General features: G+C 47.1%; 2 non-coding genes across 2 annotated transcripts; both read left to right on the top strand.

The window, feature by feature from the left end:
- The first annotated feature begins 13,519 nt into the window (after positions 1 to 13,519).
- LOC119121134 lies at positions 13,520 to 13,710 on the top strand. Its single transcript, XR_005097624.1, has one exon. It is a non-coding gene; the product is annotated as a U2 spliceosomal RNA (small nuclear RNA).
- A 433-nt stretch (positions 13,711 to 14,143) lies between these two features.
- LOC119121130 lies at positions 14,144 to 14,308 on the top strand. Its single transcript, XR_005097621.1, has one exon. It is a non-coding gene; the product is annotated as a U1 spliceosomal RNA (small nuclear RNA).
- Positions 14,309 to 22,703: the final 8,395 nt, after the last annotated feature.

Raw genomic sequence — 22,703 nt, 5'->3', positions numbered from 1 at the left:
TTGCAGAACGTGGTGGACCTGCAGCGGATGCTGCGAAACCTCTTCCCAGAGGGCAGCAGGGAGAACAGTCCATGGTGGGGGTGTGATGGGTCACTGATGATGTTACGGGCTCGGGACACGCAGCGCTGAGATGAAATGTGGGGAAGAGGAGCCCCGATGATCCTCTCTGCTGTCCTCACCACTCTCCTCACGTTCTTCCAATCGGAGGCGCTGCAGCCTCCACACCACACAGAGAGACAGCTTGTCAGAATGCTCTCTATGGTGCTTCGGTAGAACGTCCTCATGATGGGTGGGGGCAGGTGGGCTCTCCTCATCCTCCGCAGGAAGTACAAGCGCCCACCTTTGCACGGATCTTCAACCGTTCTCTGGAGCTGTGTGAGGTGCCCTCGTGCTTCAAGAGCTCCACCATCGTTCCAGTGGCCAAGAAGCCCGCCATCACAGGTTTGAATGACTATAGACCTGTCGCACTGACATCTGTGGTCATGAAATCTTTTGAGAGGTTAGTGCTGAACCACCTGAAGGATGTCACGGGCCCCCTGCTTGACCCCCTCCAGTTTGCCTACCGGGCAAACAGGTCAGTGGATGATGCGGTCAACATGGGACTGCACTACATCCTGCACCACCTGGACACCCCAGGAACGTACGCCAGGATCCTGTTCGTGGACTTCAGCTCGGCGTTCAACACCATCGCTCCTGACATCCTCCAACAGAAGCTCATCCAGCTTGCGGTGCCTGCCTCCACCTGTCAGTGGATCACCAGCTTCCTGACCAACAGGAGACAGCGTGTGAGGCTGGGGGGCATCACATCTGACACCCGGACCACCAATACTGGAGCCCCTCAGGGGTGCGTTCTCTCCCCACTGCTCTTCTCGCGCTACACCAACGATTTCTCCTCAGGTGACTCTCCTGTGAAGCTCCTGAAGTATGCAGACGACACCACTCTCATCGGACTGATCCAGGACGGTGATGAGACTGCGTACAGACAGGAGGTGGAGCGGCTGGTCCACTGGTGCAGCCAAAACCACCTGGAGCTGAACTCGCTCAAGACCATGGAGATGACAGTGGATTTCAGGCGAGACCCTTCACCACTTTTACCCCTCACTATCCGCAGTAATACTATTCTCTCCACAGACACCTTCAAGTTCCTGGGAACCACAATCTCTCGGGACCTGAAATGGACTGGCCACATAGACTCTGTCCGGAAGAAGGCCCAGCAGAGGCTGTACTTCCTGAGACAGCTCAAGAAGTTCAACCTGCCGCGAGAGCTTCTGAAGACCTTCTACACTGCCATCATCCAGTCTGTCCTCTGCACCTCCATCACTGTCTGGTTTGGATCGGCCTCCAAACAAGACAAGCACAGACTGCAACGGACAATCAGGACTGCTGAAAAAATCATTGGAATCAACCTCCCATCTATCCAAGACTTGTACCTGTCCAGGACCAGGAAACGTGCAAGGAACATCTCTACAGACCCTTCTCACCCAGGTTTCAGTCTGTTTGAACTACTCCCCTCCGGACGGCGTTATAGAGCTGTGGTCTCTTCTCAAGGTTTCTCATTTCCCCTAGCTGGAGTTTTGAGTTTTTCCTTGCCCTTTTGGGAGTTTAAGATCAGGGGATGTTTGAGAATATTTGCCATTTTTCACGTGTCCTGAGTGTTGTTAGTCACCTAAATGTTGAAAAGAGGGTGTGATTTACCGAAGTCAAATTCCTTGTTTGGCACGCTCAAACATGGCGAATAAAAACTCTTGAATCTGAATCTTGAATCTTCTGTGCCCTCTTGACCAGTGCCGTGGTGTTCACAGTCCAGGTGAGGTCGTCTGTGATGTGGACCCCCAGGAATTTGGTGCTGCTGACCACCTCCACAGCTGAGCTGTTGATGATCAGTGGAGCGTGGTGAGGCTGGTTTTTCCTGAAGTCGACGATGATCTCCTTCGTCTTCTCCACATTCAGGATCAGGCTGTTGTCTCTGCACCAGCCCACCAACTGCTCCACCTCCTCTCTGTAGTCCAGGTCGTTGTTGTCTCTGATGAGGCCCACCACCGTTGTGTCGTCTGCAAACTTCACGATGTGATTGGTGGTGAACCTGGGGACGCAGTCGTGTGTCATCAGGGTGAACAGCAGGGGGCTCAGGACGCAGCCCTGAGGGGAGCCTGTGCTGAGGGTGATGACATCGGAGGTGTTCTGTCCGACCCGGACTGACTGAGGTCTGTTGGTGAGGAAGTCTAGCAGCCAGTTGCGAAGGGGGGTGCTGAAGCCCAGGTGTTCCAGTTTTCCTACCAGATGCCGTCGGATGATGGTGTTAAACGCTGAACTGAAGTCCAGGAACAGCATCCGCACATGGGTGTTCTTCTCCTCCAGGTGAGCCAGGCTCAGGTGAAAAGCGGAGGAGATGGCATCTTCAGTGGAGCGGTTCTGCCGGTAGGCAAACTGGAACGGGTCGAATGTTGGGGGGAGTCTGGAGACGATGTGATCTTTAAGCAGCCTTTCGAAGCACTTCATCATGATGGGAGTCAGTGCAACAGGCCGGTAGTCATTAAATGAGGTGATTTGAGGTTTCTTCGGCACCGGAATGATGGAGGCAGTCTTGAAGCATGCTGGCACTGTGGCTTGGCCCAGCGAGGTGTTAAAAATGTCTGTGATGACACCGACCAGCTGACCTGCACATTCCCTGAACATCCGCCCAGGTATGTTGTCGGTGCAAGGGTTGTCAGAGATGGGTACACCGGAGATGCAGCGGAGTAAAAGGCAGCCTAATAGCTGCAAGTGAGACCTTCCAATGCAAGCGGTGCAAGGGAGAAGTCGCCCAAGCAGACCCAGCTGAGCAAGAGGGTCTCGTAGTAGATGGGGAGATGTACGAGGTGGTGGACAGCTTCTGCTACCTTGGAGACATGCTTAACACTGATGGGGGGGTGGCCCTAGCAGTGACCACAAGGGTGAGAAGCGGGTGGAAGAAATTCAGGGAACTCATGCCCTTCTTAACATCTCAGGCCCCATCCCTGAAGATGAGAGGCCAAGTGTACTCAGCCTGCATCAGAAGTGGTATGACGTACGGAAGTGAGGCATGGGCCCTGAAAACAGAACATGAAGACAAACTAAACAGAGCAGAAATGAGAGCTGGCAGACGACCGTGGCAGCCGACATGAAGGCACTCGGCATCAACCACGAGATGGCCATGGACCGTTCCCGGTGGAAGAAAGCCATATCGAGAATCCAGTCCAACCCAGCGGCGCCTGGAAAGCGGATTTTAAACCGATGATGATGATGATGATGATGATGATGACGATGATATATATATACGGTATATATATAATATGTAATATGTCTTGTCACCGTCGGATAGTAGGAAACGCAATTTCGATCACTTTGTGTGCCTTGACGTGAGGAAATTGACAATAAAGCAGACTTTGACCTTTGACTTATACTATGTCCTTATTCTCTATGGAGCAGTGCTCGTAATTTCAGTGTATACCTGTTGTACAATGACAATAAAGGCATTCTATTCTATTCTATTTTTTTCTATTCTATTGGCAGGATCCCCGACCTGCTTGTTGCAGCTGTACTATTGATGAAAAATGAAAGGATTGTCATTTTTTATGTTATTTGTTTATTTATTATTTATTCATCACTCTTATTTATTCATTGTTTGTGCCTTCTTGTTTTTACTTTTTGTGTTGTTTACTTGTATGTACGTATATTGTGTGCTATGTCTTGTCACCGTGGGATAGTGGGAACGTAATTCCGATCTCTTTGTGTGTCTTGACGTGAAGAAATTGACAATAAAGCAGACTGTGACTTTGACTTTGATTCCAGCCAACATGTACCGATGGACTGAATCCTGGAGGAAGCACGCGGCAATTGGACAAGAGGATCAGACTCAGAGTTGAAAACTGCCGTGTGTGCGAGGGAGGTCACAATGCGTAATGACATTACCAACAAAAATTCAACATAGGTGGGGTGGCTGAGTGGTCCAGTGTGCTAGCTTAAGGCTCCAATCTTGGTGAGTTCAAGTCCTGCCACTTCTGCATTAATTCAGGTCTTTTATTCTTGCCCAACTGCTGTCAGTGCAGCCATAAAGTATCAGGACCCTTCAAAAGTCATTGCGAAATATCATTCTTTGCCTTTCATTCTAACCTGGAGTACCCATTTAATAGGTAACTACACTGTATTTGGACTGAGAATGGTGAGAGAAGGCGCATGTATGCCCTGTGAACTGGATGCATTGAGGATGGGTCAACTTCCATGCAGCACAGCCAACGTGGGGAAAATATTATCCGCACAACATTTCGTCTCAAAAGTATGACTTGATAAACGGTTTCCAAACGCCACAAGTTCCAAATAGCAGAGGACAGTTTCGATCCATCAGACCTCTGGGTTATGGGCCCAGCACGCTCCTGCTGCGCCACTCTGCTGCTCAGCACTAGTTATTCATGATGTCATCTAATCGGCAAACGAGCATTCGGTTCCAACAACTGGATTCTGATTGTCACTCACATCGTTTCGCCTCAGTTGTGTTCAGGCTTCATTACATTATGAACAAAGCTCAGTAGGGCAGCACTAACCTGGATGCTGGTGGACAAACAATTTATCCTCCAATTTCAAGCTTTAAATAGAATTATTTTTTAACAAAACTATGGGGGTGTGCAATTACATGTCACTTGTTTGTGTATGTTCTTTAGTGTGGTTTTTAGTTTGTAAAGCTTTTAGCTTGTATTTTTGTATTGTTTTATTTTAGCAGATAAAAGCTTTCCAAACGCCACAAGTTCCAAATAGCAGAGAATGGTTTCGATCTATCGACCTCTGGGTTATGGGCCCAGCACGCTTCCGCTGCGCCACTCTGCTGCTCAGCACTAGTCATTCATGATGTCCTCTAATCGGCAAACGAGCATTTGGTTCCAATTCGCAACTGGATTCTGATTGTCACTCATATTGTTTCGCCTCAGTTGTGTTCAGGCTTCATTACATTAAGAACAAAGCTCAGTAGGGCAGCACTAACCTGGATGCTGGTGGACAAACAATCTATCCTCCAATTTCAAGCTTTAAATAGAATTATTTTTTAACAAAACTATGGGGGTGTGCAATTACATGTCACTTGTTTGTGTATGTTCTTTAGTTTGTAAAGCTTTTAGCTTGTATTTTTGTATTGTTTTATTTTAGCAGATAAAAGCTTTCCAAACGCCACAAGTTTCAAATAGCAGAGGATGGTTTCGATCCATCGACCTCTGGGTTATGGGCCCAGCACGCTTCCGCTGCGCCACTCTGCTGCTCAGCACTAGTCATTCATGATGTCCTCTAATCGGCAAACGAGCATTTGGTTCCAATTCGCAACTGGATTCTGATTGTCACTCATATTGTTTCGCCTCAGTTGTGTTCAGGCTTCATTACATTATGAACAAAGCTCAGTAGGGCAGCACTAACCTGGATGCTGGTGGACAAACAATTTATCCTCCAATTTCACGCTGTAAATAAAATTATTTTTTAACAAAACTATGGGGGTGTGCAATTACATGTCACTCGTTTGTGTATGTTCTTCTGTGTGGGTTTTAGTTTGTAAAGACTTTTAGCTTGTATTTTTTTATTCTTTAATTTTCGCAGATAAAAGCTTTCCAAACGCCACAAGTTCCAAATAGCAGAGGATGGTTTCGATCCATCGACCTCTGGGTTATGGGCCCAGCACGCTCCCGCTGCGCCACTCTGCTGCTCAGCACTAGTCATTCATGATGTCCTCTAATCGGCAAACGAGCATTTGGTTCCAATTCGCAACTGGTTTCTGATTGTCACTCATATTGTTTCGCCTCAGTTGTGTTCAGGCTTCATTACATTAAGAACAAAGCTCAGTAGGGCAGCACTAACCTGGATGCTGGTGGACAAACAATCTATCCTCCAATTTCAAGCTTTAAATAGAATTATTTTTTAACAAAACTATGGGGGTGTGCAATTACATGTCACTTGTTTGTGTATGTTCTTTAGTGTGGTTTTTAGTTTGTAAAGCTTTTAGCTTGTATTTTTGTATTGTTTTAGCCGATAAAAGCTTTCCAAACACCACAAGTTTCAAATAGCAGAGGATGGTTTCGATCCATCGACCTCTGGGTTATGGGCCCAGCACGCTTCCGCTGCGCCACTCTGCTGCTCAGCACTAGTCATTCATGATGTCCTCTAATCGGCAAACGAGCATTTGGTTCCAATTCGCAACTGGATTCTGATTGTCACTCATATTGTTTCGCCTCAGTTGTGTTCAGGCTTCATTACATTATGAACAAAGCTCAGTAGGGCAGCACTAACCTGGATGCTGGTGGACAAACAATTTATCCTCCAATTTCACGCTTTAAATAAAATTATTTTTTAACAAAACTACGGGGGTGTGCAATTACATGTCACTCGTTTGTGTATGTTCTTCTGTGTGGGTTTTAGTTTGTAAAGACTTTTAGCTTGTATTTTTTTATTCTTTAATTTTCGCAGATAAAAGCTTTCCAAACGCCACAAGTTCCAAATAGCAGAGGATGGTTTCGATCCAGCGACCTCTGGGTTATGGGCCCAGCACGCTCCCGCTGCGCCACTCTGCTGCTCAGCACTAGTCATTCATGATGTCCTCTAATCGGCAAACGAGCATTTGGTTCCAATTCGCAACTGGATTCTGATTGTCACTCATATTGTTTCGCCTCAGTTGTGTTCAGGCTTCATTACATTAAGAACAAAGCTCAGTAGGGCAGCACTAACCTGGATGCTGGTGGACAAACAATTTATCCTCCAATTTCAAGCTTTAAATAGAATTATTTTTTAACAAAACTATGGGGGTGTGCAATTACATGTCACTTGTTTGTGTATGTTCTTTAGTTTGTAAAGCTTTTAGCTTGTATTTTCGTATTGTTTTATTTTAGCAGATAAAAGCTTTCCAAACGCCACAAGTTCCAAATAGCAGAGGATGGTTTCGATCCATCGACCTCTGGGTTATGGGCCCAGCACGCTTCCGCTGCGCCACTCTGCTGCTCAGCACTAGTCATTCATGAGGTCCTCTAATCGGCAAACGAGCATTTGGTTCCAATTCGCAACTGGATTCTGATTGTCACTCATATTGTTTCGCCTCAGTTGTGTTCAGGCTTCATTACATTATGAACAAAGCTCAGTAGGGCAGCACTAACCTGGATGCTGGTGGACAAACAATTTATCCTCCAATTTCACGCTTTAAATAAAATTATTTTTTAACAAAACTACGGGGGTGTGCAATTACATGTCACTTGTTTGTGTATGTTCTTCTGTGTGGGTTTTAGTTTGTAAAGCTTTTAGCTTGTATTTTTGTATTGTTTTATTTTAGCAGATAAAAGCTTTCCAAACGCCACAAGTTCCAAATAGCAGAGGATGGTTTCGATCCATCGACCTCTGGGTTATGGGCCCAGCACGCTCCCGCTGCGCCACTCTGCTGCTCAGCACTAGGCATTCATGATGTCCTCTAATCGGCAAACGAGCATTCGGTTCCAACTCGCAACTGGATTCTGATTGTCACTCATATTGTTTCGCCTCAGTTGTGTTCAGGCTTCATTACATTATGAACAAAGCTCAGTAGGGCAGCACTAACCTGGATGCTGGTGGACAAACAATTTATCCTCCAATTTCAAGCTTTAAATAGAATTATTTTTTAACAAAACTATGGGGGTGTGCAATTACATGTCACTTGTTTGTGTATGTTCTTTAGTTTGTAAAGCTTTTAGCTTGTATTTTCGTATTGTTTTATTTTAGCAGATAAAAGCTTTCCAAACGCCACAAGTTCCAAATAGCAGAGGATGGTTTCGATCCATCGACCTCTGGGTTATGGGCCCAGCACGCTTCCGCTGCGCCACTCTGCTGCTCAGCACTAGTCATTCATGAGGTCCTCTAATCGGCAAACGAGCATTTGGTTCCAATTCGCAACTGGATTCTGATTGTCACTCATATTGTTTCGCCTCAGTTGTGTTCAGGCTTCATTACATTAAGAACAAAGCTCAGTAGGGCAGCACTAACCTGGATGCTGGTGGACAAACAATCTATCCTCCAATTTCAAGCTTTAAATAGAATTATTTTTTAACAAAACTATGGGGGTGTGCAATTACATGTCTTAGACTTAGAGACTTAGACAGAACTTTATTGTCATTTTGTCAACACTAGGTGTGTACAAAACGAAATTTCGTTGCATACGGCTTTCAACAATGTAGTGGTATTTCGGCTGGTTAAAAAGTGACACTATATAAAAATATGAAATAAGATAATTATAAAGTACAAAGTGCAGCAGTGATAAAGTATGTAAACAGTGCAGGAGACAAAAGCAGTATTTACAAGTGTGCAGAGGAATGCTACGTTTGAATGTTCAACAGTCTGACGACAGCAGGGAAAAAACTATTGCAGAACCTGGTGGACCTGCAGCGGATGCTGCGAAACCTCTTCCCAGAGGGCAGCAGGGAGAACAGTCCATGGTGGGGGTGTGATGGGTCACTGATAATATTACGGGCTCGGGACACGCAGCGCTGGGATGACAAGTCCTGAATGGAGGGAAGAGGAGCCCCGATGATCCTCTCTGCTGTCCTCACCACTCTCCTCAGGTTCTTCCAATCGGAGGCGCTGCAACCTCCACACCACACCGAGAGACAGCTTGTCAGAATGCTCTCTATGGTGCTTCGGTAGAACGTCCTCATGATGGGTGGGGGCAGGTGGGCTCTCCTCATCCTCCGCAGGAAGTACAAGCGCTTCTGTGCCCTCTTGACCAGTGTTGTGGTGTTCACAGTCCAGGTGAGGTCGTCTGTGATGTGGACTCCCAGGAATTTAGTGCTGCTGACCACCTCCACAGCTGAGCTGTTGATGATCAGTGGAGCGTGGTGAGGCTGGTTCTTCCTGAAGTCGACGATGATCTCCTTCGTCTTCTCCACATTCAGGATCAGGCTATTTTCTCTGCAGCAGCCCACCAACTGCTCCACCTCCTCTCTGTAGTCCAGGTCGTTGTTGTCCCTGATGAGGCCCACCACCGTTGTGTCGTCTGCAAACTTCACGATGTGATTGGTGGTGAACCTGGGGGCGCAGTCGTGTGTCATCAGGGTGAACAGCAGGGGGCTCAGGACGCAGCCCTGAGGGGAGCCTGTGCTGAGGGTGATGACATCTGAGGTGTTCTGTCCGACCCGGACTGACTGAGGTCTGTTGGTGAGGAAGTCTAGCAGCCAGTTCCGAAGGGGGGTGCTGAAGCCCAGGTGTTCCAGTTTTTCCACCAGATGTTGTGGAATGATGGTGTTAAACGCTGAGCTGAAGTCCAGGAACAGCAACCGCACGTGGGTGTTCCTCTCCTCCAGGTGAGCCAGGCTCAGGTGAAGAACGGAGGAGATGGCATCCTCAGTAGAGCGGTTCTGCCGGTAGGCAAACTGGAACGGATCGAATGTTGGGGGGAGTCTGGAGACGATGTGATCTTTGAGCAGCCTTTCGAAGCACTTCATCATGATGGGAGTCAGTGCCACAGGCCTGTAGTCATTCCATGAGGTGATTTGAGGTTTCTTCGGCACCGGAATGATGGAGGCAGCCTTGAAGCACACTGGCACTTTGGCTTGGTCCAGCGAGATGTTAAAAATGTCTGTGATGACACCAGCCAGCTGGCCTGCACATTCCTTGAACACCCGCCCAGGTATGTTGTCGGGGCCTGGGGCCTTACGTGGGTTGACTCTTCTCAGAGTCTTCCACACGTCGGCTGAGTCAAGGCAGAGGGCCTCCTCTTCCTGGTGGGGAACAGGTTTAACTGCAGGAGTGCTGTTTAGGGCCTCAAAACGCCCAAAGAAGTTATTTAGACCATTTAGGAAGTCAGCATCAACCTCACCCACCGGGGGGGAGGGTAAGTTGTAGTCCGTGATCGCCCGTATGCCTTGCCACATACTCCTGGTGTTATTGGCGTCGTGGAAAAAATCCTGAATTTTTCGACTGTGGCTTCGCTTCGCTAGCCTGATGGCACGGTTCAAGTTGGCTCTCGCTGTCCTCAGTGCCTCCTTGTCGCCAGACTTGAAGGCTGAGTTCCGTGCTCGTAGCGTATGACGTACATCCTCAGTCATCCAGGGTCGTTGGTTGGCTCGGGTGATGATGTTCTTAGTGGTGCTGACGTCCTCGGAGCATTTGTTGATGTAGGCTGACACAGTCATGGCGTACTCATCAATGTCGATCTGATTGTCATATGTTGCTGCTGATTTGAACATGTCCCAGTCAGAGCACTCAAAGCAGTCCTGAAGTGCCTCCATGGCCCCCTCAGACCACACCCTCACCTGCTTCACTGTGGGTTTTGCTCTGATCAGCAGAACCCACAGTGAAGCAGGTGAGGGTGTGGTCTGAGGGGGCCATGGAGGCACTCCAGGACTGCTTTGAGTGTCACTTGTTTGTGTATGTTCTTTAGTGTGGTTTTTAGTTTGTAAAGCTTTTAGCTTGTATTTTGGTATTGTTTTATTTTAGCCGATAAAAGCATTCCAAACACCACAAGTTTCAAATAGCAGAGGATGGTTTCGATCCATCGACCTCTGGGTTATGGGCCCAGCACGCTTCCGCTGCGCCACTCTGCTGCTCAGCACTAGTCATTCATGATGTCCTCTAATCGGCAAACGAGCATTTGGTTCCAATTCGCAACTGGATTCTGATTGTCACTCATATTGTTTCGCCTCAGTTGTGTTCAGGCTTCATTACATTATGAACAAAGCTCAGTAGGGCAGCACTAACCTGGATGCTGGTGGACAAACAATTTATCCTCCAATTTCACGCTTTAAATAAAATTATTTTTTAACAAAACTATGGGGGTGTGCAATTACATGTCACTCGTTTGTGTATGTTCTTCTGTGTGGGTTTTAGTTTGTAAAGACTTTTAGCTTGTATTTTTTTATTCTTTAATTTTCGCAGATAAAAGCTTTCCAAACGCCACAAGTTCCAAATAGCAGAGGATGGTTTCGATCCATCGACCTCTGGGTTATGGGCCCAGCACGCTCCCGCTGCGCCACTCTGCTGCTCAGCACTAGTCATTCATGATGTCCTCTAATCGGCAAACGAGCATTTGGTTCCAATTCGCAACTGGATTCTGATTGTCACTCATATTGTTTCGCCTCAGTTGTGTTCAGGCTTCATTACATTAAGAACAAAGCTCAGTAGGGCAGCACTAACCTGGATGCTGGTGGACAAACAATCTATCCTCCAATTTCAAGCTTTAAATAGAATTATTTTTTAACAAAACTATGGGGGTGTGCAATTACATGTCACTTGTTTGTGTATGTTCTTTAGTGTGGTTTTTAGTTTGTAAAGCTTTTAGCTTGTATTTTTGTATTGTTTTATTTTAGCAGATAAAAGCTTTCCAAACGCCACAAGTTTCAAATAGCAGAGGATGGTTTCGATCCATCGACCTCTGGGTTATGGGCCCAGCACGCTTCCGCTGCGCCACTCTGCTGCTCAGCACTAGTCATTCATGATGTCCTCTAATCGGCGAACGAGCATTCGGTTCCAATCCGCAACTGGATTCTGATTGTCACTCATATTGTTTCGCCTCAGTTGTGTTCAGGCTTCATTACATTATGAACAAAGCTCAGTAGGGCAGCACTAACCTGGATGCTGGTGGACAAACAATTTATCCTCCAATTTCACGCTTTAAATAAAATTATTTTTTAACAAAACTATGGGGGTGTGCAATTACATGTCACTCGTTTGTGTATGTTCTTCTGTGTGGGTTTTAGTTTGTAAAGACTTTTAGCTTGTATTTTTTTATTCTTTTATTTTCGCAGATAAAAGCTTTCCAAACGCCACAAGTTCCAAATAGCAGAGGATGGTTTCGATCCATCGACCTCTGGGTTATGGGCCCAGCACGCTCCCGCTGCGCCACTCTGCTGCTCAGCACTAGTCATTCATGATGTCCTCTAATCGGCAAACGAGCATTCGGTTCCAACTCGCAACTGGATTCTGATTGTCACTCATATTGTTTCGCCTCAGTTGTGTTCAGGCTTCATTACATTATTAACAAAGCTCAGTAGGGCAGCACTAACCTGGATGCTGGTGGACAAACAATTTATCCTCCAATTTCAAGCTTTAAATAGAATTATTTTTTAACAAAACTATGGGGGTGTGAAATTACATGTCACTTGTTTGTGTATGTTCTTTAGTTTGTAAAGCTTTTAGCTTGTATTTTTGTATTGTTTTATTTTAGCAGATAAAAGCTTTCCAAACGCCACAAGTTCCAAATAGCAGAGGATGGTTTCGATCCATCGACCTCTGGGTTATGGGCCCAGCACGCTTCCGCTGCGCCACTCTGCTGCTCAGCACTAGTCATTCATGATGTCCTCTAATCGGCAAACGAGCATTTGGTTCCAATTCGCAACTGGATTCTGATTGTCACTCATATTGTTTCGCCTCAGTTGTGTTCAGGCTTCATTACATTATGAACAAAGCTCAGTAGGGCAGCACTAACCTGGATGCTGGTGGAGAAACAATTTATCCTCCAATTTCCCGCTTTAAATAGAATCATTTTTTAACAAAACTATGGGGGTGTGCAGTTACATGTCACTTGTTTGTGTATATTTTTTTGTGTGGTTTTTAGTTTGTAAAGACTTTTAGCTTGTATTTTTTTATTGTTTTATTTTAGCAGATGCACTGATCGGTTGGCACTTTTAAATTTCGTTGTACGTGGCAATATCTATTCTAATTGTCAACTAAATTCAATGTAGAAAACGTAGGTGATCGGTAGTATGGCAGAGCGGTCTAAAATGCTGGGTTAAGGCTCTAGTCCAGGGGTGGCCAACCCGCGACTTTGCCGGGTTTCATGCGGCTCCTTTACGTTCGGCTCGCGAGCCGCATGCGGCTCCTTGCCGGGTTTCATGCGGCTCCTTTACGTTCATATCAACATTTGTGGGTTTATTTGTTTGTATTTGTGCGTGTTCGCTTCGCTTGAGTTCAATATGGTATTTTCGTCAAACGCTGCGTGTTCGCTTCGCTTGAGTTCAATATGGTATTTCCGTCAAACGCGCATGCGCATTAGGTGAAATCCCGCAAAGGAGGAGGGGCAAACCCATTCGGGGAGGGGGGGGGGGTGGCTCTTTGCGGTACACAGTAAAAAAATGTGGCTCTTAGTCTCTGACTGGTTGGCCACCCCTGCTCTAGTCTCTCCTGAGGTGTCAGGTCAAAACCCACCACTGCCCCTTTGGCATCAGGCCCGCTCTATTCTTCTGGTCTAACTAAGGTCAGTGTAGTTGTTAGGTATGATGACCTTGGAAAGTGCTTTGCGAAATATCAATCTTTGCCTTTCATGTTCATCTGGACAACCCATTTAATAGGTACCTACACTGTGTATTTGGATAGAGACTGCTGAAATGAGGTATATACGTATATGCCTCGTGAACTATATGCATGACTGCGGGTGAAGAAGAGTGAACAAATAAGTGAGCAGACAAATTTTGCCGATATACCAATGCCCAGAAGAGTAGCACTCTGTGCCGTACTGTACCTGTCGGTGAGAATGGGTAGGCAGGGAAGCCTGTAAGCGAGTCCGTCACTCGGATACTCCATCACTTCTTGGCCTTTTGGCTAAGATCAAGTGTAGTATCTGTTCTTATCAGTTTAATATCTGATATGTCCCCTTTGAGGGACTTCATATTAAATTGCTTTTTGGAACAGGGAGATGGGATTCAGTGCTTGCTCTGCCCACTCTGTGCATCAGCCTCGTAATTCAGTATATCAGGGACTGGTGCACCTTCCTATGTTGGTCAATTGAAATGCAAATTCAATAAAACGCAGCTAGGACCATTTGGATGCTCTTTGACTCATGAGCACTGCTCAATTTTTCATGGCGGGCTTGGGAGAAGAAAACAAGGCGTTCAGGTCAGCCAGACGGACATTTGGCTGACAAACATCTGCTCTACTGCTCACGAGTTCCAGTGAGTCAAACCCAGGTTGCGACCATCACCAGAGGCTTGTCGCATTAGCTTATTCGGCGGTTGCATGCTCCACCGTTGCGCCTGTGACCTCTTATGCCCAGTGAGTAGTACACACGCGCACGCACGCACACACACGCACACAAACACACACACACACACACATTTTTAATCCACTAGTACCATCACTCACATCATTCGCTAGTTTACAAATGGCACCGTCATGTAACAGAGAGGATGTAAAATAAGTGGTCGTGTGCCTAACCTGGCAGGAGTGACACTGTGATCACGAAGGTGGTTCACCCAGGGTGAAATGTGCCCATTGCACTGACGGTCACATTGACCCCTGCGAATTCTCCAAATGCGGGAATCTCGACTGCGTAATGTTTGAGAGTGGGGAACTGCGTCCGCGCTCTCCCTGATTTGATTGTTAAATATTGAGAGTCCTGAACCAAGTGAGACACAAACGCTTGCAAATCTTGTTTCAGGGCCGCAACAGGCACTTGGCATCTGCATCTTAAATTGAAGTTGAGGATTCTAGGTAGTGTGGCCGAGCGGTTTAAAGCACTGAATTAAGGCTCCAGTCTCTCATGAGGAGACCGGTGAAAGAAGGCACACATATTCCATGTGAAACGTAATTGACGATGCGTCAACTTCTATGTGCAACGATCGACGTGTAGACAGTCTGAACGCCACAATAAAGAGTAACACTTGAAAGAAGTTTGGAGGCTGATGAACAATAGGAAACAATGAGCTCCAGATAGCAGAAAATGCTATCAATCAATCTCTGGGCCATGCAACAGCAACAGCAGCCCTATTACACCATGCCAACCCGTGAGAATAAGTACCCCCTTGCATTTTCAAATTACTAGCCATCAACTGTTTCTAGCCAATGGTGATTCCTTGCGATTCGGAAGTAGCCTCGCCCAGGGAGTAATTCAGTGTTGAACCACCACTGGTGCCCAGACAAAACTACACAACGCTATGTCTGTGTTTTGTAGCGGATTTCAGATGCAGAAGATGGTTAAGAGAAAATGGCTCAAAACCATCAGGTTTGCTGAAGTCATTTTGTATCTACGGTCAGCGGGCGACCATGACGCCCATGGCTTCATAGAATAATAAAAACCATTATATTATATTATATTTATGACAAAGTCCTTAAAGCAGCATTCTTGAGTCTACCATGGACTAGTGACTGGTATTAAAAACTGTACACTTCAGACTGTCTTCAATTGGTGTTCCCACTCTGTGGCAAATATGGAGTGGGTGTTTACTTCCTTTACTTAAAATTTTGCGCAGCAACAAACGGTTCCCTGGTTACAACGAATTTGGCGGTCTGCACCTCTAATAGAGCAATGAAACACCTAAATGCATTGCATTCATGAATTTATTTGTGGACATTTTCTCCAACAGCTACTAAATGTTATTGGTGTGAGATCAAAAGCAAGTGAATAAAAGTTGGTTTTATTGTTTCTTTCCTCCTGTAAGACACGAGTCCCAAAACAGCGGCTCTAATTGCTCAGCAGGTAAGTCACTCATTCTCTGGCCCTCTTGAACTCTGCTAAGTCTACAACAGGTCATACTGCCACGTACGCCAACGTGGTGGGTACGCGTACATTGAGCAAGCGTGGACAGAAGTGTAATTTCCCTTCCTGATTTGTTCTCCGCCAAACACACAAATCAAGCGGGACGCCATGCCACCAAAAAAGAACACGGCACAGATGGAGGAGATTGATGATATTAAAAGAGCGCTGGATATGCTAACGGAAGAAGTTTCTGCTGTTAGACAACAGCAGAAAACCATCAGGAGCCTGGTGGAGGAAGTAAAAGCCTTGAGACTACAAATCATCGGATTAACTTGCTGGAGAATCAGGTAGCCGATCTGGAGCAATAGACCAGAATGAACGACATCCTTATCACCGGCTTTGAAACATAACCCCGTTCATATGCACGAGCAGTGGAACCAAGAGGAGCCGAGTGAGGAGGACGCGACATCTGTTGAACTCCAGGTGATCGACTTTCTCAGCTCAAAAGGAATTGAGTTAGACAGTCACACAGCCAGGGCAACTAAGGAGTGGCTCCGTAGGAAACATCTCAAGGTCCTGGAGTGGCCTAGCCAGTCTCCAGAACTGAATCCAATAGAGAATCATTGGAGGGAGTTTAAAGTCCCAGTGACAGCCCCGAAACCTGAAGGCTCTGGAGGAGATCTGTATGGAGGAGTGGGCCAAAATCCCTGCTGCAGTGTGTGCAAACCTGGTCAAGAACTACAGGAAACGTCTGATCTCTGTAATTGCAAACAAAGGTTTCTGCACCAAATATTAAGTTCTGTTTTTCTGATGTATGCTTCCTCCTACTCCTTTACGAGCATTCTTTGTTGTGTATTTTTTTTTCAGTTTTTTTTTTTTTTTAGGCTGGGTCCTCCAGTTTGTTGTTTTTTTGTTTGTGTCATGTCTCGTCCCCATTTTGGTTATGTGTGTAGATTGTCATCGTGTGTGTGTGCTCGCCCCTCCCTTCCTGTGTGCCCGTGATTAGTGTAATCGTACTCACCTGCCTCTTGTTACCTGTGTTGTAATTCAGTTCTGTTTGTGTGTCACTCCCTGTCGGAGCATTGCCTGCATGCATTTGCTGCTGTCATGGAAGGCCACCCTGTCTGTTTTGCCTCACGTCTCTGTTCGGTTCCTGTTGTTGATTTTGTCAGTAAGTTATGTCAGTCTACCAAGTCTGTGTTTTGAGTTTGCTTCAATAAACCCTGGTCCAAGCTGCACTTGGTCGCCCTGCTCCATTTCCACACTCCACTGCCGCGACGCCGGACCCGCGGCCATTCGTGACAGTTTGTTTGTTTCATGGACTTAGATATGGCACTTTAAAGTGTTACTAATTGTTTTATTCATTTTTTCCCCATTTTGCATGTTTTAAATATATTCTAAATAAAGATATATCAATCAATCAATCAATCAATACATAGGCTGTTTTCAAATTCAGAGGCTGGGTCCTCCAGGGCCAGTTTGAGTGCTGGTTCTTCCTCAGGTAGCCTCCATGGACAGTATAAACCGTGTCAAATTTGGACAGGGGGAAACAAATTACTGTAATTTTCGGACTATAAGTCGGTTTTTTTTTTCATAGTTTGGGTGGGGGGGCGACTTATACAGAGGAGCGACTTATATGTAAATTATTTCACAAATTTTCAAAATAAAAAAATGAATAAAAAAAAAGTGAAACCGCGATAAACAAACCGCGATGTAGCCAGGGATTGCTGTAATTTGAATTTCAAGTGACGTCAGCAGCGCGGCACGGCAGTTGTTTACATAAAGGACAAAGATTCGATCACGGGATGACGAAGATGACGAAGGGCCCCACGTACTACCGGCATCATTAGCGGCTTTGTTTCTAAGTGACACGGAGGACGAAGAGTTTGAAGGATTTAAGGATTTGGAGTGACACAGAAGGTTTGAAAAACTATTATGGCTTTCACGCACACCCGGTCCTACTCTACGGAGCTCTCTTTCACCTTTGTGGATTGAAGTCGGGGTCCGGTGCTCGGCCGGGTGGCTGTCCGGGGACGGTGGATGGGGCTCGGACATGGCTTTTACGCACGCCCGGTCCTATTCTATGGAGCTCTCTTCCACCTCCGTGGCTGGAAGTGCCACCTCGGGGGATTCCACGCCGCCACACGCCTGGAAGTTTGTTTTGTTAAATAAAGAGCCGTTTACCAAACCCACGTCTTTCCTTGTACTTTGTTAACGCTACAATATAGTTATATACTAGATCTGTGACGTCATGATGGCGCCGCGGATGGCCGCCACGGTGAGTCGCGCTCTGTTTCTTTGTCTTATTTTGTGTGTTTTCTGTGTCCTCTGCTGTCCATCCCGGATCACTTTTACCAGAGAAGCGCTGTTAAACATCGGACAGTCTTCTTCTGGTATTTTCTCTCCTGTTCTCTCTGATTCAGACTGTTTGTTGGAGATTTTAGCCGGAGCGGCGGTGCTATACAAGCTAGCGCGACGACGGCGACGCGGAAAACGAGCCGGAGCCCTCGTAAAGCTGAGGCAGAGAGGGTTCCGTTCTGCCCTACCGTCAATTCATCTGGCGAATGTCCGCTCCCTGGCAAACAAGATGGACGAACTGCTGCTCCTCACTTCAAGGAACACGGACTTCAGCAGATCCGCCGCGCTGTGTTTTGTTGAAACGTGGCTTAGCGAACGAACCCCCCACCACGCCGTGGAGTTAGCTGGGTTTCGGCTAACGCGTGCAGATCGCAGCGCGGAGCTCTCCGGAAAATCAAAGGGAGGTGTTCTCTGTTTCTATATTAATGAACGTTGGTGTACTGATGTCACGGTGTTGAAAGAGTTTTGCAGCCCTCTCCTAGAAACATTTTTCATAAACTGCCGGCCGTTCTATTCACCACGGGAGTTCTCCTCGATCGTCATGGCGGCTGTTTACGTTCCACCACACGCACGTGCGAGTGAAGCCACGCAGATGCTGGCTGACCAGGTGACAGACATGGAGAAACTTCTACCAAATTCACTAATCATTGTTCTGGGTGATCTTAAAAGGGGGAACCTCGCACACGAACTCCCCAGATACAGACAGTACATAACGTGTCCCACCAGAGGGGCACAGACTCTGGACCACTGCTACACCGTGATTAAGGATGCATACCACTCTGTGGCTCGTGCAGCTTTAGGACTCTCGGACCACTGTCTAGTTCATCTGATCCCGGCCTACAGGCAGAAACTAAAAACTTCTAAGCCTGTGGTGAGGACTGTGAGGAAGTGGACAGTGGAGCCAAGGCAGGACCTCCAAGCCTGCTTTGACTGCACCGATTGGGGAGTTTTTGAAGCTGCAACTTCAGACCTGCATGAACTCACTGACACTGTCACATCATACATCAGTTTTTGTGAGGATCTGTGTGTGCAGACTAAGACCTTCTGCACGTACAACAACGACAAACCTTGGTTTACACCGAACCTCAGGAGGCTGCGCAAAGTCAAGGAGGAGGCCTACAGGACCACGACCTGTTCAAGCAGACCAGAAACACACTGAACCGAGAGGTCAGGAATGCCAGGAGGTGTTACGGGGAGAGCCTGGAGAGACACCTCTCTGCCAATCCTGATCCCTCAACAGTGTGGAAAGGTCTGCAGAGCATCACGGGCTTCAAGAAACGAACCCCCCGTCCTGTGGAGAGCCCAAGGCTTGCTAACCAGCTAAACAGGTTCTACTGCAGGTTTGATCGGTCCTCCCACACAACGGGACTTCCTGCAGCACAATCTACATACTCACCTCCCCCCACAACTGCTCTGTGCACACCTCTATCAACGTTGTCACCCACTCTCTCTCTTGCAGAGGCCGCGCCCGCACTCCAGATCCGCGAGGAGGAAGTGCGCCAGATGTTCCGGAGACAAAAGATCAGGAAGGCACCGGGCCCAGACAGCGTGTCACCTTCCTGCTTGAAAGTCTGCGCTGAGCAGCTGGCGCCCACCATTTCACGGATCTTCAACCGTTCCCTGGAGCTGTGTGAGGTGCCCTCGTGCTTCAAGAGCGCCACCATCGTTCCAGTGGCCAAGAAGCCCGCCATCACAGGTTTGAATGACTATAGACCTGTCGCACTGACATCTGTGGTCATGAAATCTTTCGAGAGGTTAGTGCTGAACCACCTGAAGGATGTCACGGGCCCCCTGCTTGACCCCCTCCAGTTTGCCTACCGGGCAAACAGGTCGGTGGATGATGCGGTCAACATGGGACTGCACTACATCCTGCACCACCTGGACACCCCAGGAACGTACGCCAGGATCCTGTTTGTGGACTTCAGCTCGGCGTTCAACACCATCGCTCCTGACATCCTCCAACAGAAGCTCATCCAGCTTGCGGTGCCTGCCTCCACCTGTCAGTGGATCACCAGCTTCCTGACCAACAGGAGACAGCGTGTGAGGCTGGGGGGCATCACATCTGACACCCGGACCACCAATACTGGAGCCCCTCAGGGGTGCGTTCTCTCCCCACTGCTCTTCTCGCGCTACACCAACGATTTCTCCTCAGGTGACTCTCCTGTGAAGCTCCTGAAGTATGCAGACGACACCGCTCTCATCGGACTGATCCAGGACGATGATGAGACTGCGTACAGACAGGAGGTGGAGCGGCTGGTCCACTGGTGCAGCCAAAACCACCTGGAGCTGAACCCGCTCAAGACCGTGGAGATGACAGTGGACTTCAGGCGAGACCCTTCACCACCTTTACCCCTCACTATCCGCAGTAATACTATCCTCTCCACAGACACCTTCAAGTTCCTGGGAACCACAATCTCTCGGGACCTGAAATGGACCGGCCACATAGACTCTGTCCGGAAGAAGGCCCCGCAGAGCCTGTACTTCCTGAGACAGCTCAAGAAGTTCAACCTGCCGCGAGAGCTTCTGAAGACCTTCTACACTGCCATCATCCAGTCTGTCCTCTGCACCTCCATCACTGTCTGGTTTGGATCGGCCTCCAAACAAGACAAGCACAGACTGCAACGGACAATCAGGACTGCAGAAAAGATAATTGGAATCAACCTCCCATCTATCCAAGACTTGTACCTGTCCAGGACCAGGAAAAGTGCAAGGAACATCTCTACAGACCTTTCTCACCCACGTTGCAGTCTGTTTGAACTACTCCCCTCCGGACGGCGTTATAGAGCTCTGTACGCCAAAACCAGCAGACACAGAGACAGCTTCTTCCCCCAGGCTGTTGCTCTGATGAACTCACACCACTCTTAGAGTCTCAGAGTCATTACTGTGCAATAACATCCTGCTCTCCACACCTTTTTTGAATTGTCTCCACCAGGGGTCTCAAACTCCAGTCCTCGGGGGCCGCATTCCTACATGTTTTCCAAGTTTCCCTCGTTAAAACGCACCTGATTCAAATGATAAGTTCATCCTCACGTTCTGCAGGAGCCTGATAATTGAATCAGGTGTGTTTAATGAGGGAAACTTGGAAAACATGTAGGAATGCGGCCCCTGAGGACTGGAGTTTGAGACCCCTGGTCTACACTGTTTGTACTATGTGTCCTCTCTGCATCCATTGCAGCCTGGTCATCCTGGAAGAGGGACCCTCCCATCTGTGGTCTCTTCTCAAGGTTTCTCATTTCCCCTAGCTGGAGTTTTGAGTTTTTCCTTGCCCTCTTGGGAGTTTAAGATCAGGGGATGTTTGAGAATATTTGCCATTTTTCACATGTCCTGAGTGTTGTTAGTCACCTAAATGTTGAACAGAGGCTGTGATTTACCGAAGTCAAATTCCTTGTTTGGCACGCTCAAACATGGCGAATAAAAAACTCTTGAATCTTGAATAACGACGATGCTGACGTCAGGGCGCACGCGCGGCGTGTTGACAAAGGACGAGGAATTTGATTGATGGATTTAATGATTTGGAGTGACACAGATGGTTTGATAATATTATTGCTTATGTAATAGTTATTTGATATATAATTTATATATCGTTATATGGGCCTGTGGAATATTTTGAATTGCAAGCGCCGACACCAGCGCGCACCCATTGTTGACATAAAGGACAATCGATGGATTTAATGAATTGGAGTGACACAGATGGTATTATAAACGTGTTATTTATGTAATAGTCATTTGAATAACTCTGAATGTTACGTCAGGCCCGTTCTCAGCTCTTCGTTTCTGTTTATGTCACGTTAGCATACCTATCGTTTAGCCTGTTGTTGCTCGTTCATGTCTGTTCTTGGTGTTGGATTTTGTCGAATAAATTTCCCCCAAAATGCGACTTACACTCCGGAGCGACTGATACGTATATGTTTTTGTTCACGTTATTGTGCATTTTATGGCTAATGCAACCTACTATATTCCGAGCGACTTTTAGCCCGAAAAATACGGTAACAGGCTACGTCCTTCAATGCCGAATACTAATTCGAATACCAATACCACGAGTCCGGTGGGCGTGTCTAGCAATGTCAAGTGCATTGCAGTAGTACTATTTCCAATCAGCACGTTTACCTTGCGCAGCCCCCAAATAATTTTTCCAAAGGTAATTCGTAAACCAAAGACGTGCCTCCTACCTCACTTGGATATTTGTTCTTGTTCGAGTTTACAGGACTACATTCCTCCTTTTTGACCTTCATACCTGCGATGCACATATCAAAAGCCTGTTTTCGTCACAGAGAGTGAAACTAGATATTTAAAATGAATTGGACCATACAAATAGCTTCACCCAAGAGAATCCAGTTAAGCCTTTTTGGCGTCAGCATATCAGCATTCGCATGTCAGATGATAGTTTTGTTTCTGTTTTTGAGAAGCCTGTTATTTATTTAAGATTACTTCCTTGTGGTGAGTCTATTCTGAATTTCTGTTTCCCCATTTCACCACACAATAAATCAGGTATGTCAGCAATAAAGAGTATAAAGTGTAAAATAGTTCCGTTTTTTAGATGCTCCTTGGTTTTCTAAAGTCTACCTATACCGTAAGGCAGCAGGCCCAGACAACATCCCAAGTCGAGCGCTGAAGGACTGCGCTGAGGAGCTTAAGGGTGTCTTCACAGACATCTTTAACACTTCCCTGCAGCAAGCCATCGTCCCATCATGTTTCAAGGTTGCCACTGTCATACCTGTGCCGAAGAAAACTGCCCCATCCTGCTTCAATGACTACCGCCCCGTGGCACTGACACCCATCATCATGAAGTGCTTTGAGCAGCTTATCATGACACACATCAGATCCATTCTCGCCCCCCGCCCTTGACCCCTTCCAGTTTGCATACCGAGCCAAACGGTCCTCTGAGGATGCAATCTGCTCTGGTGGGTCTCAGCACCAAGGGCAGCGAGACTCA

The sequence above is a fragment of the Syngnathus acus genome, chromosome 3 (assembly GCF_901709675.1).
Source record: "Syngnathus acus chromosome 3, fSynAcu1.2, whole genome shotgun sequence".
Lineage (NCBI taxonomy): Eukaryota > Metazoa > Chordata > Actinopteri > Syngnathiformes > Syngnathidae > Syngnathus > Syngnathus acus.
Note: the sequence above shows the minus strand (reverse complement) of the source record. Positions and strands in the feature narration are given on the sequence as shown.